Source organism: Pinus tabuliformis, chromosome 8 (assembly GCF_031772625.1).
Source record: "Pinus tabuliformis cultivar Carrire ecotype Pingquan chromosome 8, CPIR1, whole genome shotgun sequence".
Taxonomy (NCBI): Eukaryota; Viridiplantae; Streptophyta; class Pinopsida; order Pinales; family Pinaceae; genus Pinus; species Pinus tabuliformis.
The window spans coordinates 1274255392-1274270020 of NC_142294.1; positions in this window are offsets into that span (position 1 = coordinate 1274255392).

Sequence of the window (14629 nt, forward strand, 5' to 3'; positions counted from 1 at the left end):
TCGTGGTCCCTTCTCCATTCTTCCACGTCTATATATTAGGACCTTATAATATAAATCCAACTTTAATAGCTCACAACTCACACATAAAATAAAGTGACGACCCCACTTTCCAATGCATGATCACTCGACGGTCGGATACCATCTATCTAATGGCTCAAATTTTTTTGGACATCCACTAACGCAGGCGTTAAGATCAAATTTGGTGCCCAAAAAAATCTGATGGTCGAGATTGCCTCAATCTATCAGTGGTGATCATTTTCGGATCCCAATGTGCTTGCATGATAACAATCTAGGAAGGCCCCATCGAACTAGAGTGGTGAAAGGCAGTGAGGAAGAGGGGGTCACTCTAGGGTTCTAACTACCGAGCCCACTCATAGTTGAGATCTAAAAAAACCCATTTGTTTATGTAGTTTATCACATATCTACAAAATAAAGCTTACATAAGAAATTAGGCCAGAGATTCAAAATTAAACCATATACAAGTAAATGGGAAAATCATTCATCTATTTTGTTGAAGAACTATGCTGATAAGAGAGGATTTTGATAAATTATAATTTTAAGAAAATAAAGTGAAGGGTGCTATGGTTAAAATTTTAGATTCATGGGTAAGGCTGACACCAAATCCATTTTTTCTCAAATGGTCATGAAAAAAAGTTTATACTAAAAACACAATTCCATATTGAGCAAAGCTAATATAATGAGGTTGGTCACTTGTATTTGGGTATTCCATCTCATAGTGAATTCTTCCCCATGTTGAATTAATATTGTGTTTTAGTTGGTGACATTATAAATTATGTGAGGAAATTTTTTCTCTACTACATCATGACTTTAGTTATAATTATTGTTTTCGTCGTTGTTATTATAGTTTCATTCCGTGTTTTTTAATTTTTATAAATATACCTCCAAACCACAAAACGCCAACGCTTCCAAACTCTTGGTGAGGCTAGCTCATTTCCATCTCTTATGCCACACACACACACACACACACACATATTACCTTATAAAATAGTTCAAGTAAATCTTGTTATCTAGGAATGGTGATGTATGATAAATTTTGGCATAACCAACTAAAATTAACTATTTTTTTTCACGTTTGCCTTGTGATTACACCGAATTATTTGCAAAATCATGTAACACTAAAATTGTCACACATTAAACCATGCTCTTGGCGAATAAAATTAATATGTACACACACTACATATCATGAATGCTATGCTTTTCATACATAATTTAAAAGACACAATATTGCAACGGAAATAAATGTAAATTAATAGTAGGTTTCTAGAAAAATTTAGAACTGGGGTTTAATTTTAAAAACATTCATAATAACAAAAAATATCATATATACAACCATCCATGAAATTTAGGAACTTACCCGCAAAGAGAAGCTGACTTGCTACATACCCTCAACATTCCACCCAACCCTAGACTTGGTGGTTCTTAAGCTCAACCATCAATTCACCCCCAAGTTGGGATGGTAACTCCAAAGAAAACAATAATCGAATGTATCCACACATCCATGGCCACGGTTCCAACCCAACAGTCACGCTGCTCCAGGACTCTAGGCACCCTCTAGGTTAATTTCCAAGGTGCCAACCCAACAATCGTGCTACTCCAGGGCTCCAGGCATGCCCTAGGCCATTAGCTGAGAACTCCATGGTCGCCAGGCCATAAAAAAGTACAACAGAACCTCAGAGCATTAATATCCTAGAGTTAGCATAGGAGCTCACATCTTAACTGGATGCATCCAGACGACATGGTTAACTTAATGACACTTCCCAGGCAGTGCAAAGTCCAACGCTAGGTCTCACTGACCATGAGTCAGTCTTAGAGTCCACCCCCTAGAATCACTGACTAATCCCTCACCCCCTAAATTATTAAATAAACTCCTAAATCCAAACTATACTTCTTAATATATGCATGGACCTAACTTTCCATGTGGAACCTTCTAGAACCCTCACGGGCCCTAGATGCACTTTTCACTAAAATACTCAACCATTGCCTTTTTCCTTGGAGTTTTGTCCCCCATACTCTTTCCGTGGAGTGGGATCCACAACGAGCCTATTTTATTAATATATGAGTATATGTACAATTACCATATTTACATCATGGCTTCTTTGGCCACTTAGCCAAAATTAACATATCAACATCTATGCAACTACATTGATATGCAGGCCATATACTAAAACATTAGCTCACTAGCATAATATAAAAAATACATATATTTCTATCATCAAAATAGGTGGGGGTATTACAAAAGGCATATTTGATAACTTCTTCCAATATTTTTTTATTAGTGGTATGTGTTGGAAATATGGTTTTCATTGATATCAAAGATAGGGGGAGACTACTTGTGTCCAAGATAAAGATTGGAAAATGAGGATTATTGGAAATATTGTTTTTGGACTTTTGAAGCACATTTGGATAGCTTTTATTTGAAGGTATTTTTACTCCAATTACCTATCTCAAATGGGAGCATAAGATATATGGTTGGAAATATTATTTTGAGACCTTTCCAATGGTAAATGGAACTCCCTCTAATTCCATAGGAATGGGAAGACATAAAATTTTTTGTATGGATGACCCAACTAAAGTACATTTAGGCTGACCCAAGCATTTTTACAAGTCAAGCCCATAATTGAATGTAAAAACACTATAAATAAAGGGCATATGGGTGCATTTGATCACTAATTCATTGAAGAAAAAATATGAGGTTCCAAAAGGAGTCAAAGAATAATTTTTGGGGTAATTCTTCGATTCTAAAAGTGGAAGAAAAAAAATGATTTATGGGGTGAATGAGTCATATTGGCATTTTCACCATCTAACCACCCCCTCCCACATTTACCCAACTTCACTGCCCTGTAAGAGTAAACATGAGACGAAGAGTTGCTATGACATGATCCAACCTCCAAGCTCCAGTTAAGGAAGCGGGGCCTACAAACTGACCATAAACTAACAACTCACAACATACCTCTGAGCTACAAGACACTTAAAGGCCAAAGGAACACCCTAGGTAAACCCTGATCTAGACCCACAACCACATGCATGACAAGGTCTAGGTGTGGTTATAGGCCTTCAAGCACATGCACAACACTGCCTCCATGCAATTGTGACCCAACTTGCCCAATTTAGAGGGTGTGGTCCTAAGATCTGAGCCATAATTCCAGGCCAGCCTCCTGACCACTACCCAAAACTTCCCGAGGCTTTCCATAATAATTATTGACATGAGGACAAAACTAAACATTACAACTCGAATCAAGAATTTGACTTAGGCTACCTAGAATACACTAGAAATTTCGTCAAACAAATGGAAAACGTGTAAGCTACAAGTCATAAATGCATTTATGATCCTAATACTCTGAGTTTCATTTGACAATCACCCAGAAGGCTTTATTCCCTCTCCACATATTTGCAACATCGCTTATTAGTACATTCATCAACCAATCAATAACTAAATAATCCATAACAAGATCAATATATAATACTCATCATATAACCAACATATAACCAAGAAATAACCAATGTATAAACCTTGGAAACTCAACCATAATGTTGCCAACACAATCACTAATAATATACATGAATCACAGTAGAAGAAAACCTCTTATTAATATATGAAAATACCAACAAAGTTAGGGACTTCCACGTACCACCCGACTATAGATTGGGCTTAACCAAATCTCTCTTTCATCCCATATTCCAAGCATGAATGTGGGATCTCATGGAATAAACCAAGACAAAACCAAACCAGGGATTCAAGAGGCCAACCACTTGAACCATCAACCAATGATTCCACCTCTACGACCGAACATCACTAACACCAACCAGACCAGTATCTACCCAATTTGTTCATGGATCCAAGAACTAGTAACTCAACCCACAACCTTCTAGGGCTATAGAGCATTTGTCCATCCTTGCTCTAGGGACTAGTAACTCAACCCACCAAGGGTTTGAAAGTGTTTGTCCCAACCTAGGATCATGGTCAATTTTAGGGGTGAATTTTAGCCCAAGGGTGAAATTTAAGAGGTTTTTCATTTTATAGGGGCGAAATTTTTATAAAACACCCATTTCATATATTTAGCCCAACTTTTATTTAAAAAATAATTATTTTTTTCATTTTAGCCCCAAAAAAAGGGGCGGATAAACTATGAAAAGACTCATTTGACCCGATTCGCCTAGTTTGGGAGGTTATATTCCATTATGATCACCCGATTTTTTGCTTTGCAATGTTAAATTCATTTGCAATCGCCCATTTTCTGGTTTGGGAGGTTGTATTTGTTGGAAATAATACTGAGAGGGGGGGGGGGGTGAATCAGTGTTATCAAATCAATTATTTTTCATCTCACAAATAGATTTGTATACGCTACTTCAGTTATGGGAAGCTACGTATATAACTACTGTGTCTAAAGCGACCAACGTATATCAGTAAACTTATGATTCTTTAAATGTTGATATTTAATCAGTGCATTAGAACTTCATTAACCATAAGAACAGTAAACAGGAGCAGTAAAACAGAATAGATCATCAGACACATGGACACAAGATATAAGGTGGAAACCCAATGTGGGCGAAAACCACTTGCTGTAATTCGTCTCTATCTTCTTTTAATAAGAAACTTCTTTTTACAATATTTTTGTACTGGTGCAATATTATACCAGTACGCAGGCTTCTACCTGCAGAAGGCTACAACCTTCTCTCGTTCTCCAGCTTCTCCTGGAAGGGAGCTACAACCCCCTTAACTCTTGTACTAGCTGATGTACTAGTACGTAGGTGCTGACCTACAGAAGGCTACAACCTTCTCTTTTCTTTCAGGGACCACGTTTCATGAATTTTCAGACTGGATCCATCAATAACATCAAATACATCTGCATCAACCAATCTCCTTTGCTTCATTCAAACAATTACTTTTCTGAATGCTGTAACCAAAATATATTAACAGTAACCAGAAACCAATCCTAAACCTAGAACACTGCAGCAATAAACAGAAGTAGCTACAACATATTTCATGAGATGTACGCTACTTCAATATGTAGAACCTGCGTGCATACACTTCTGTATTAAGGCCAACCAACGTATATGCTGTTTTGACTTACTCAACCAACGTGTATACGTGTCTCCGATGTGCCGAACCTGCGTACAGATCTATAAAAGATAATTTACCCTTTTCACTTATTCAGACATCAGTTATACCCAGATTATCAGATTTATAGATCAAGTCATGCACCAAATATAACAGATCAAAATCGCATAAAGATACTACAATTCAAGCCTTAAGATCTTGATCCATCAAGAGAACTTATCCTTCTTCTAGCGCTCAGGTTCCTCCTTGGTTCAGATCCAGCTATACACCATAACCCAATTCTAGATCTTGCTCTTCATAAGATATTTGATGCTTGAGTGAATTCCTTTGCCTAATGATCTCCTTCCCCTTTTATAGTCTTAGGCCTTACTCAATACCATGGTCCAAAACCATAGGTCCAAATACCAAGGACTAAATACCATGGACCAAAAATAAGTCTTCCCACATGTACGCGCTTTTCCTTGCATGAAAGTGTGTGCATACGTATACACGCCTTTTGATCGGTGATTCCATGTGTATGCGTGACTTTGTTAAGAGGAACCTGTGTATAACTCTTTTTCCTTCATTCTGAGAGCCTGAACTGTGATCTATCATTTGAGTGAGTTGCCATCAAGGACAACACCTGTGTCATAGCACCAAACCTGTGTCATAATGCCAACAGTATTTGGACCTAATAAATAAAAGTATAAATAAAGTGGAAGTATGGTAAATAAATAAAACCTCTTTATATATTTACTCCAAAGGTATGGTAAATAAATAAAAATATAAATAAACTAGAGGTATGGTAAATAATTAAAACCTCTTTTTATATTTAGTCCATAACCCGGTTTCTATTTAAGAAGGCTCAAAAAAGAGGTTTTATTTAAGTGAATCCTATTGGCCAAATACCATATTTATAAAAGAGGTATGGTAAATTAATAAAAATATAAATAAACTAGAGGTATGGTAAATAAATAAAACATTTTCTTATATTTACTCCATAAATCATCTTATATTTATGAACGGGAAAGGGTGTAATTAAATAAAAATATAAATAAAGTGGAAGTAGGGTAAATAAATAAAATAAAACCTCTTTTTATATTTAGTCCACAACCCTCTTTCTATTTAAGAAGGCTCAAAAAAGAGGTTTTATTTAAGTGAATCCTATGGGCCAAATACCATATTTATAAAAGAGGTATGGTAAATTAATAAAAATATAAATAAACGAGAGGTATGGTAAATAAGTAAAACATTTTTTTATATTTACTCCATAAGTCATCTTTTATATTTATGAACACGCAAGGGTGTAATTAAATAAAAATATAAATAAAGTAGAGGTACGGTAAATAAATAAAACCTCTTTTTATACTTACTCCAAAGGTATGGTAAATAAATAAAAATATAAAATGGTAAATAAATAAAACCTCTTTTTATATTTAGTCCATAACCCTCTTTCTATTTAAGAAGGCTCAAAAAAGAGGTTTTATTTAAGTGAATCCTATGGGCCAAATACCATATTTATAAAAAAGGTGTGGCAAATTAATAAAAATATAAATAAACGAGATGTATGGTAAATAAATAAAACATTTTTTTATATTTAGGTAAAGCCTATGGGCCAAATACCATGGGCCAAATTATTATTAATACCATGAAAAAAACATTATTAACCCTAATATTAGTATTAATAAAAATAAAGATGGCACATGGTATTGACCCATGGTATTCACGTGGAATATAGCCTATTTAAATGGGGGAATTAAACCAGCATAGATCCATCTTTACTCTGGATCTACTAAGTATCGAAAAGGATCAAATATCGTGATATGCAAACTAGCATAGAGTTAAAAAATATTTGATCCCTCTCGGGGCTTGGTAGATCAAGAGTAAAAATGGTCGTAGTCTAACAATTATGTTTTTTTACCCTGAAAGTTATAGAAATTCCGACCATATTTTGAAAGAATCCACTAGGGATTTTTGTAAATCCAAGTAAACGCTGTCTAAATTCATAAATTTAGGTGCCGTAGACGTTTTTGATGGTGTTGAATCCATTTCCACCATACAAACACGATTCAAACATTGCCTTTACAAGATATTTTGAATTTTTTTTCCTGGATTTTGGCCACTTTTGGTCGTCCGAGTAATTCCTCCACCTCAATAGATGACTCTGTAAAAATGGGATGGACCTTGTAATTTAATGTCACTTAAACATTTTAACTTGGTTAAAATAAAAAAAAATAAAATAAAAATCAATTATTAATTTTATTAATTTTTATAAATTACTAATAGTAGTTTCTAAGCTTTAGGTTTATGATAACCCATGGTATTGACCCATGGTAATACCATGGTATTCATGTAAGCATAGACTATTTAAAGGGGAAATTCTATCAGCTTAGATCCATCTTAATTCCAGGTCTACCAAGTGCTGAGAGGGATAAATAGATTTCATCCCTCTAAGAGTGGTAGATGTGGAGTTAAGATGGATATAGGTTGATTTTCTTGATATCAAGATACTAAATAGACTTAGGAAATTATATTCTAAAAAATAGGGATAAATAGATTTCATCCCTCTAAGAGTGGTAGATGGAGAGTTAAGATGGATATAGGTTGGTTTTTATGATATTGAAGATATTAAATAGACTCAGGAAATTATATTGTAAAAAACATCTTAAGGTGAATGGTTAAATCTACATTTAGTCACTTCACAAAATTTAGTAAAAAATACCAATATCTCCATTAATATTCGTTTTTCGGATTTAACAAAAAGAATCAAAATAGTGAAATCTTATTGCTCTTTCCGCACACCCTCGCAAAAGAGAGATAGTCTGTGCCCATATTTCCCACCATTTTTCAAACGTTCTCAATATGATATCTTCATGAAAAAGTTAAGGTACTGATGTTGGATTAGTTGATTGAAAAATATGTTGGTTTGTACAACCTTTTATCTTCTCTGCTATTCTTAGGCTGTCATAATGATCTGTAGGGGTTGGGCCAGTGCACCATATTGTCCTAAAAGGCAAAGATTCTACACCAAAAAGGAAATTAATCCACATGTTACAACGCTGTTAAAATATGCAATACGTATGAAGGTAGTGAATTATGCTAATAAGCAATTTAGATTGGGAGAGACGTAATTAAATTTTATTATTTAATTGAATATTTACAATTAAAATAATAATAAATCTACATTTATATATTTATATATTGATTGGAAGGCTTCTGATAACAATCACTTCTTTCCATTAGATCCCCTTCAGGCCTTTGGGATAATTACTACTTTCTTATATTATATAGTTGGGGCTTGCTACTTGTTGGCGTGTTGGGGTAAACAAACTTGATGTGCTTTTTTTATCTCGCAGTTGGAGTCTATGGAATAAGAAAGAAATTTGATAGCTTGACAAAAGTGGTAGATTGAAAAAAGTGGTAGAGAAAATATTAATCTCTCCTACCTTGACAGAACTGGTGGTTAAGATCAACAGCTACAAGGACTTTGTTGTGGAATATTATCAAAATTAATAGAAGGATATGAAAGAGTGTACAATAAGAACCTTGGCAAACACGGCCACTAAAACTTGCAACATTGTTTGTAGGAAGAGAAAATTATGTTTTTTTTTCCAAACATGTATGTTAGTATATTACATATATGTTTTCCTATTATCATATATGGTTTCATACTTTAACAAAACCTTCACCAAGACTTCACAATGTTTTATTATTCCGTGAAAGATTTGCCAAGATCTTACAAGATTTTATAATTCAGTGAAATATTCGCCATGAATTTACAAGATAATATAATCTGGTGAGAGATTTGCCAAAAAAATTATATATACATATTATATTATTGATAAAATCGCCTCCCATTTTTCCTATGTATCATTGGGATTTGCCCATTTATTATACATATAAATTTAGGGTGGTTCTTAAAATTTTCCCTGCCTAGGTTCCAGGACTAGTAACTCAACCCTAGGTTTTCCAGGGCTTACAAAGAATTTGTTCCAACCCACAGCCATAAGGATCCTTAGCACCAATAAGAAAAACAACAAGTGGAAAAACCACAACACCATGGTTATCCACGAAATGGAAAGGCTTTTGACATTATGACTAATGTGTTGTCCTTGATGGAAGCCTACTTGATGCGTTGTCTTTTGCTGGCAACCTACCTGATGTGTTGTCTTTTCTGGAAACCTACTTGATGAAGATGTCAACAGGATGTGTCTACATGTAATAGAGAGTTTGGTCGAAGGCATAGCAATTTAGAGATAGAGGAATGATAAAGATGAAGTTTCAATAAGTATACACGGGTTTTGTGAAGAAAAGTTGCGTACACACGTGGGTATGAAGAAGGAAAGGCGCATACAGTTTCTATACCATGGTATTCTAAATACCAAGGGTTTTTACCAAAGTATTGACCCATGGTATTGAACCCAACAAAGGATATTTGATCTCGTCCAAGAATACCATTGACTCTAATATGGTTTTGACCTATGGCATTGTCTAAGGGCTAAGTTATATAATGAGATGAAGATCAAAGTGTTTGGTGTGCAAGTGATAAATATTTTATGAATAGTTAGATCTGAAGCAAGTGTGCATGTAATGGGCTATTAATGAAACTAAGTATGCACCTGTAATATGATGATGGATCAGATCCAATAGATCTTAAATGACTATGTATTCAATAATATCCTTATGGGTTGATTTGATCTGTGATGATAATGTCTTGGCGTGTGATTATTTTGTGTATGTCAAGATCTGGGTATGTCTAAAGTTCTATTGTGCAACGAAGATTTATGTTAATAATTGCATATCTGTACGTGGGTTTGATAACCTGGAAGGAACGTACACACATGGGTTTAACACCAGTAATTCACGTATCTATTCAAATATGTATACGGGTTTCAATCCTAAAAAGCACATATACACATGGAAAGCACATATATAAGCTAGGTTTTTGTTGAAATTGATGTCTGATCGGTCTAATCAGTCTTGTTGTGTTTATATTGTTTGTCAATGAAGTCTTATCTGATAATCTGAGTTTAATAGTGATGTTTGAAGTTGAATTGATTGATTGAAGAGGTGGTGTTACTGCTGGCTATATGTGATTGAAGACATGTGATGGTTCTGTGATAGTTTCAGAATGATTTAATGTTTCAGAGTTTAACTCAGTGTGTGTTTCATAATAATAGTGATTCGGTTTCAAGGTTCAGTGTTTTGAGATCTATATGAAGGTATGACTCATGGAAAACGTGTATGTACGCAGATATGCTAAAGCAAAGTAGTGTTTATATTCTGATATTCTATTGATCAAGGTTTGCAGTGACAAAATCTGGTTTCTATTATGAACAATATGTGGATTGGTATTCCGGTGAATGGGTTTACATGATCTAACTACTTTGGTTGATTTGGGTTTCAGTTGGTACAGTGATTAATTGATTTAATATGATGATTGGTTTTAGTTTTATTATTTGACAGTAGTGGGTCCAGTCTGAAAAATTGATGAAACATGGCCTAAAAATTTGAAGTTTTGTATCAGGTGGATCTAGTGTGAAAATTTATGAAACTTGATCCACGGTAGTGCAGGGGGTTGGAGCTCCCTTCTAGTGGGTGTTGGAAAATTAGAGAAGGTTGTAGCCTTCTCCAGGTTGGTGCCTACGTGTTGGTAAGAGTATGCACCATTACAAGATTGTAAGAAGTTTTTATTAATAATAAAAAAAGACATAGACTACATTAGCGATGGTTTTTTCCCACATTGGGTTTCCACCTAAAAATCCTGGTGTTCATTTGTGTTGCCTATGTGTAATGGTTTATTTTTATTCTTATTACACATGGTTATTGTTTTATTAATACTTAATTAGGTATTGATACACTAGTTCAAGTTAAACAGGTGTTGAATTAACTGAAAAGTAAGTTTATTGGATATACGCTAGTTGTCTGCATGACAATCACATACAAAAATATAAGTAAGAACATAAAATTTTAAGTGATTTTTAAATATTGGTTCAGCCCACCCCCCGCCCCCTCAGTATTTTTCCCAACAATTGGTATTAGAGCAAATCCTTCGAAAGAAGCTTGATCACTTGAAGCAAAATTCATCAAGATGAGCAATCAAGAGGGGACAACATCTATCAGGCCACCATTGTTCAACGAAACCAATCTAGTTTTCTGGAAGGTAAGAACAAGAGCTTATTTACAATCACTTGGAGCAGATGTATGGGGAATCGTTGAAGGAGGCTATCAATATCCATCCTCCATTCCCATAGATGAAGCAAAAGAGAAGAAATATGAGACCAATTCAAAAGAGGTCAATGCTTTGTTAGGAAGCTTGGCCAAATCAGAATTTGTCAAAGTCATGCAGTTGAATACATCAAAGGATATATGGGACAAGATCATCCAAAGCTATGAAGGTGACACCAAGGTAAAAAGTGCTAAACTTCAAACCCTTAGAATTAAATATGAAACTACCAAAATGCACAATGATGAAGGTATCAGAAGTTTCTTTCTTAGGGTAGATGAGATTGTGAATTCTATGAGAAATCTTGGTGAAGAAATAAAATAATCATCACAGGTTGAAAAAATATTAAGGTTTCTAACTCCCAAATTTGATTCAAAAGTTTCTTCCATAAAATAAATTCAAGACTTGAAGAATCTTACTATTAAACAACTTCATGGGATTCTAACAGCCTATGAAATGAGAAAAGTAGGTCCTGCAGATGTCAGTGAAGTTGCATCTCAGAATGAGCAAATGGAAACAACATCTAAGGTATGGAAGATGAAGACCATTGAATATGAGAACTGTGGTCTAGCTTTATATGTAGGAGATCAAGAAAACTTGTGGTACATTGACAGTGGATGATCAAAACAGATGATAGGTGATAAAGATAATTTTATGTCTTTTAATGAGATAAAGAAAGAAAATAATGTAACCTTTGGAAATAATCCACCTACTGCTATCAAAGGAAAAGGAACCATATTTCTAAAAGAAAAGGTTAAAGTTGGAAATGATTTATTTGGTGATGGGTTGAAGCATAACTTGTTAAGTGTTAGCTAGATGTGTGACCAAGGGAATGAAGCTGTTTTCAGATCAAAGAATATTGCGGTTTGAAATCTCAATATAGGAAAAACCGTAATAAAAGGAACTAGAACTCCAGGTAATGTCTATGTCTTGGAAGGTGATCTAGAACAATGTTACTGAAGCAAAGCAGAAGAAAGCTGGTTGTGGCACAAAATATTGGAACATCTAAGTTGTTATAAGCCACTTTTTCACATATGATCAATAAGCCTCCTAATGGAATCAATCAACACCCTATTCCCCTTTGTCATCATCATTGCATTGCCCTAAGCATGACTCCCCCTAATCCCTGAGTTTCTACCTAAAAGAACCTTGTTTAAGTCATTTTAAGGACCAACACACCTTTCATATATGAGAAATTTCATTGCAGTGTAGTCTCTCCTTCTCTTAGGGTGCTATGCAATGCACCCTGCATAATTGTGGGGGTGTGTTGATTCTAGAAATCTGGGAAAAAATTAAAAAAATTCTGAAGCTTCCTCTTCCAGAAGCTTCCAGAGGTTGTTTCAGCCATTTACCTTGGATAAATATTTGAATCTTATCTAATTCCACCTTGGAGAAATCACCAGCTTATACCTTGAGCTCATCCTCCCATTACTTTTGGATCTCAAGCCTAGATTGGTAAATGGATAACAATTCATGAACTACCTCTCATTCCTATATATTTACCTCATTCCACAAGCACTTGGTTAGTTTTTGGTTGGCTTTTGGAGAGTGATTCTTCCCTTATGCTGTTGTAGTGAGTGGTCATCATCTCATGCATTTAGGGTGATTGGAGGTGCATATTGTGACAAGGAAAGGACATGTCAACAACTTGGAGGAGCTCTTCTACAAGATCAACTACTACTTATGGTTGTAATCTCTTTCCATTTATATTAATGCAAATAATTCATTGTTTTCCTATATGTGATGTTGTTATTTCACTTATTTCAATACCATGTTGATCTATTGAATGAAGTACTTAGATGATTTTTTTTTCCGGGGAAAATAGAGTTCGTAATTTCTATTAAAAAGAAGATAATAGAGATTACATGTTGTAGATGCCAAAGCATATGCAGAAGTGTGGTAAAAAACCACTTACAATAACCAATACTTCTGGGAAGTATGCAGATACAGCCCTCAGTCAGGGCCTCCAGAAACAAGGCAAGTAAAGCCCATAGGGGGCATCCAGAAACAGGGTATGTATCCCCAACAGGAGTATAACCTACCCAATAGCTAATAAAAACAGTAAATAAAAACAATAGCTCAGAAACCGGGTATGTAAACCCCAAACAGGAGTAAACTCCTACCCTAACAAGCTAATACAAACAGTAAATAAACGATAACTCCAGTGGGATGTGCAGAAAAGATGCCACCAGAGGGAAGAGGCACGAAATGGAGCCATACCCCCATCCCCTCAACTCTCCACCAATAACCAGCAGAAATCCACACATCTATCCAGTGAAGCCAGAAAGAAAACCAATCATAGACAGCCATAGAAGAGCGGCACGAATCGATGCCAGATCCCTCGACACTCTCCAAAGCTGCAATGGAAGGCAAGCAGAGGACCCAAAAAATGAACCCAGCAACAGCAATGGAGCCCGAATAGGTCCCAAAATGCAGAGGCGGGTCGGTTCGGGGGTAGAGGCGGTTAGGGCAGCCACCTCGCCCCCATGAAGGAGTCAGGCCCGAAACCCAAGTCCCCACACAGCACCGCAGCACTAAATTTCAGAGGCCAAAACCCCCCGCTTGAACCGCCAAGTCGAAGGTCTGTAGATGCGCAGTTGAAGTTCAAAGAATCAGAAAATAAAGCCGCCGCCTCTCAGCACAAACCCCCAGCCACCGAAGAGGAAGATACCGCTGGTAGCAGGTCCACAACGCCGATACCACCAGCTGCTGCAAGCTCCGGCGAAGGTCAGGTGATGGTAGCCTGGAGGGCGACCAGATCCCCCACCCGCGGAAGGTCCTGCCGCCGCAGGCTCAGGCAGCAGCCAGAGCCAAAGAAAAAAACCCTAGGTTCGCCGCGCCGGCCTCCAATTTGAAAGATAATCTCATGAAGTACTTAGATGATACTACATAGATCTCCTAGTTTCTTGGCTTGTGTTATCTGAATGTGCAGGTTCTAATTTGGCATTCAGAGCTAGAATTGGAGCTTTCAAGCTAAAGAAGGAGCGAAGTGTGCGAAGGATTCCAGGTATGCCTCACTCCATCATCTATTTACTTTAAGGAAAAGCATTGTGTTTCTTGTCTCTATGTTGTTCTAGGTTAGCCACTGACCTAGGGTAGATAATTTTTTCCGCAATCGTAAATCCCATATAACATAAGATTTACTCAGATACATAAGACAAGCAAGCTAGGAGCACTTCGTGATTTTCCCAACATCCGTCTACCAAAAAATACTATATGCAAATCATGTAAATTTGGTAAGTAAACTAGGGTACAATTCAATGCCAAAGAAGGTTCCGCAAGTGAGTCTCTTGAACTTATTCATACTGATTTGTGTGGGCCAATGAGGAAAAAGTCACCTAGAG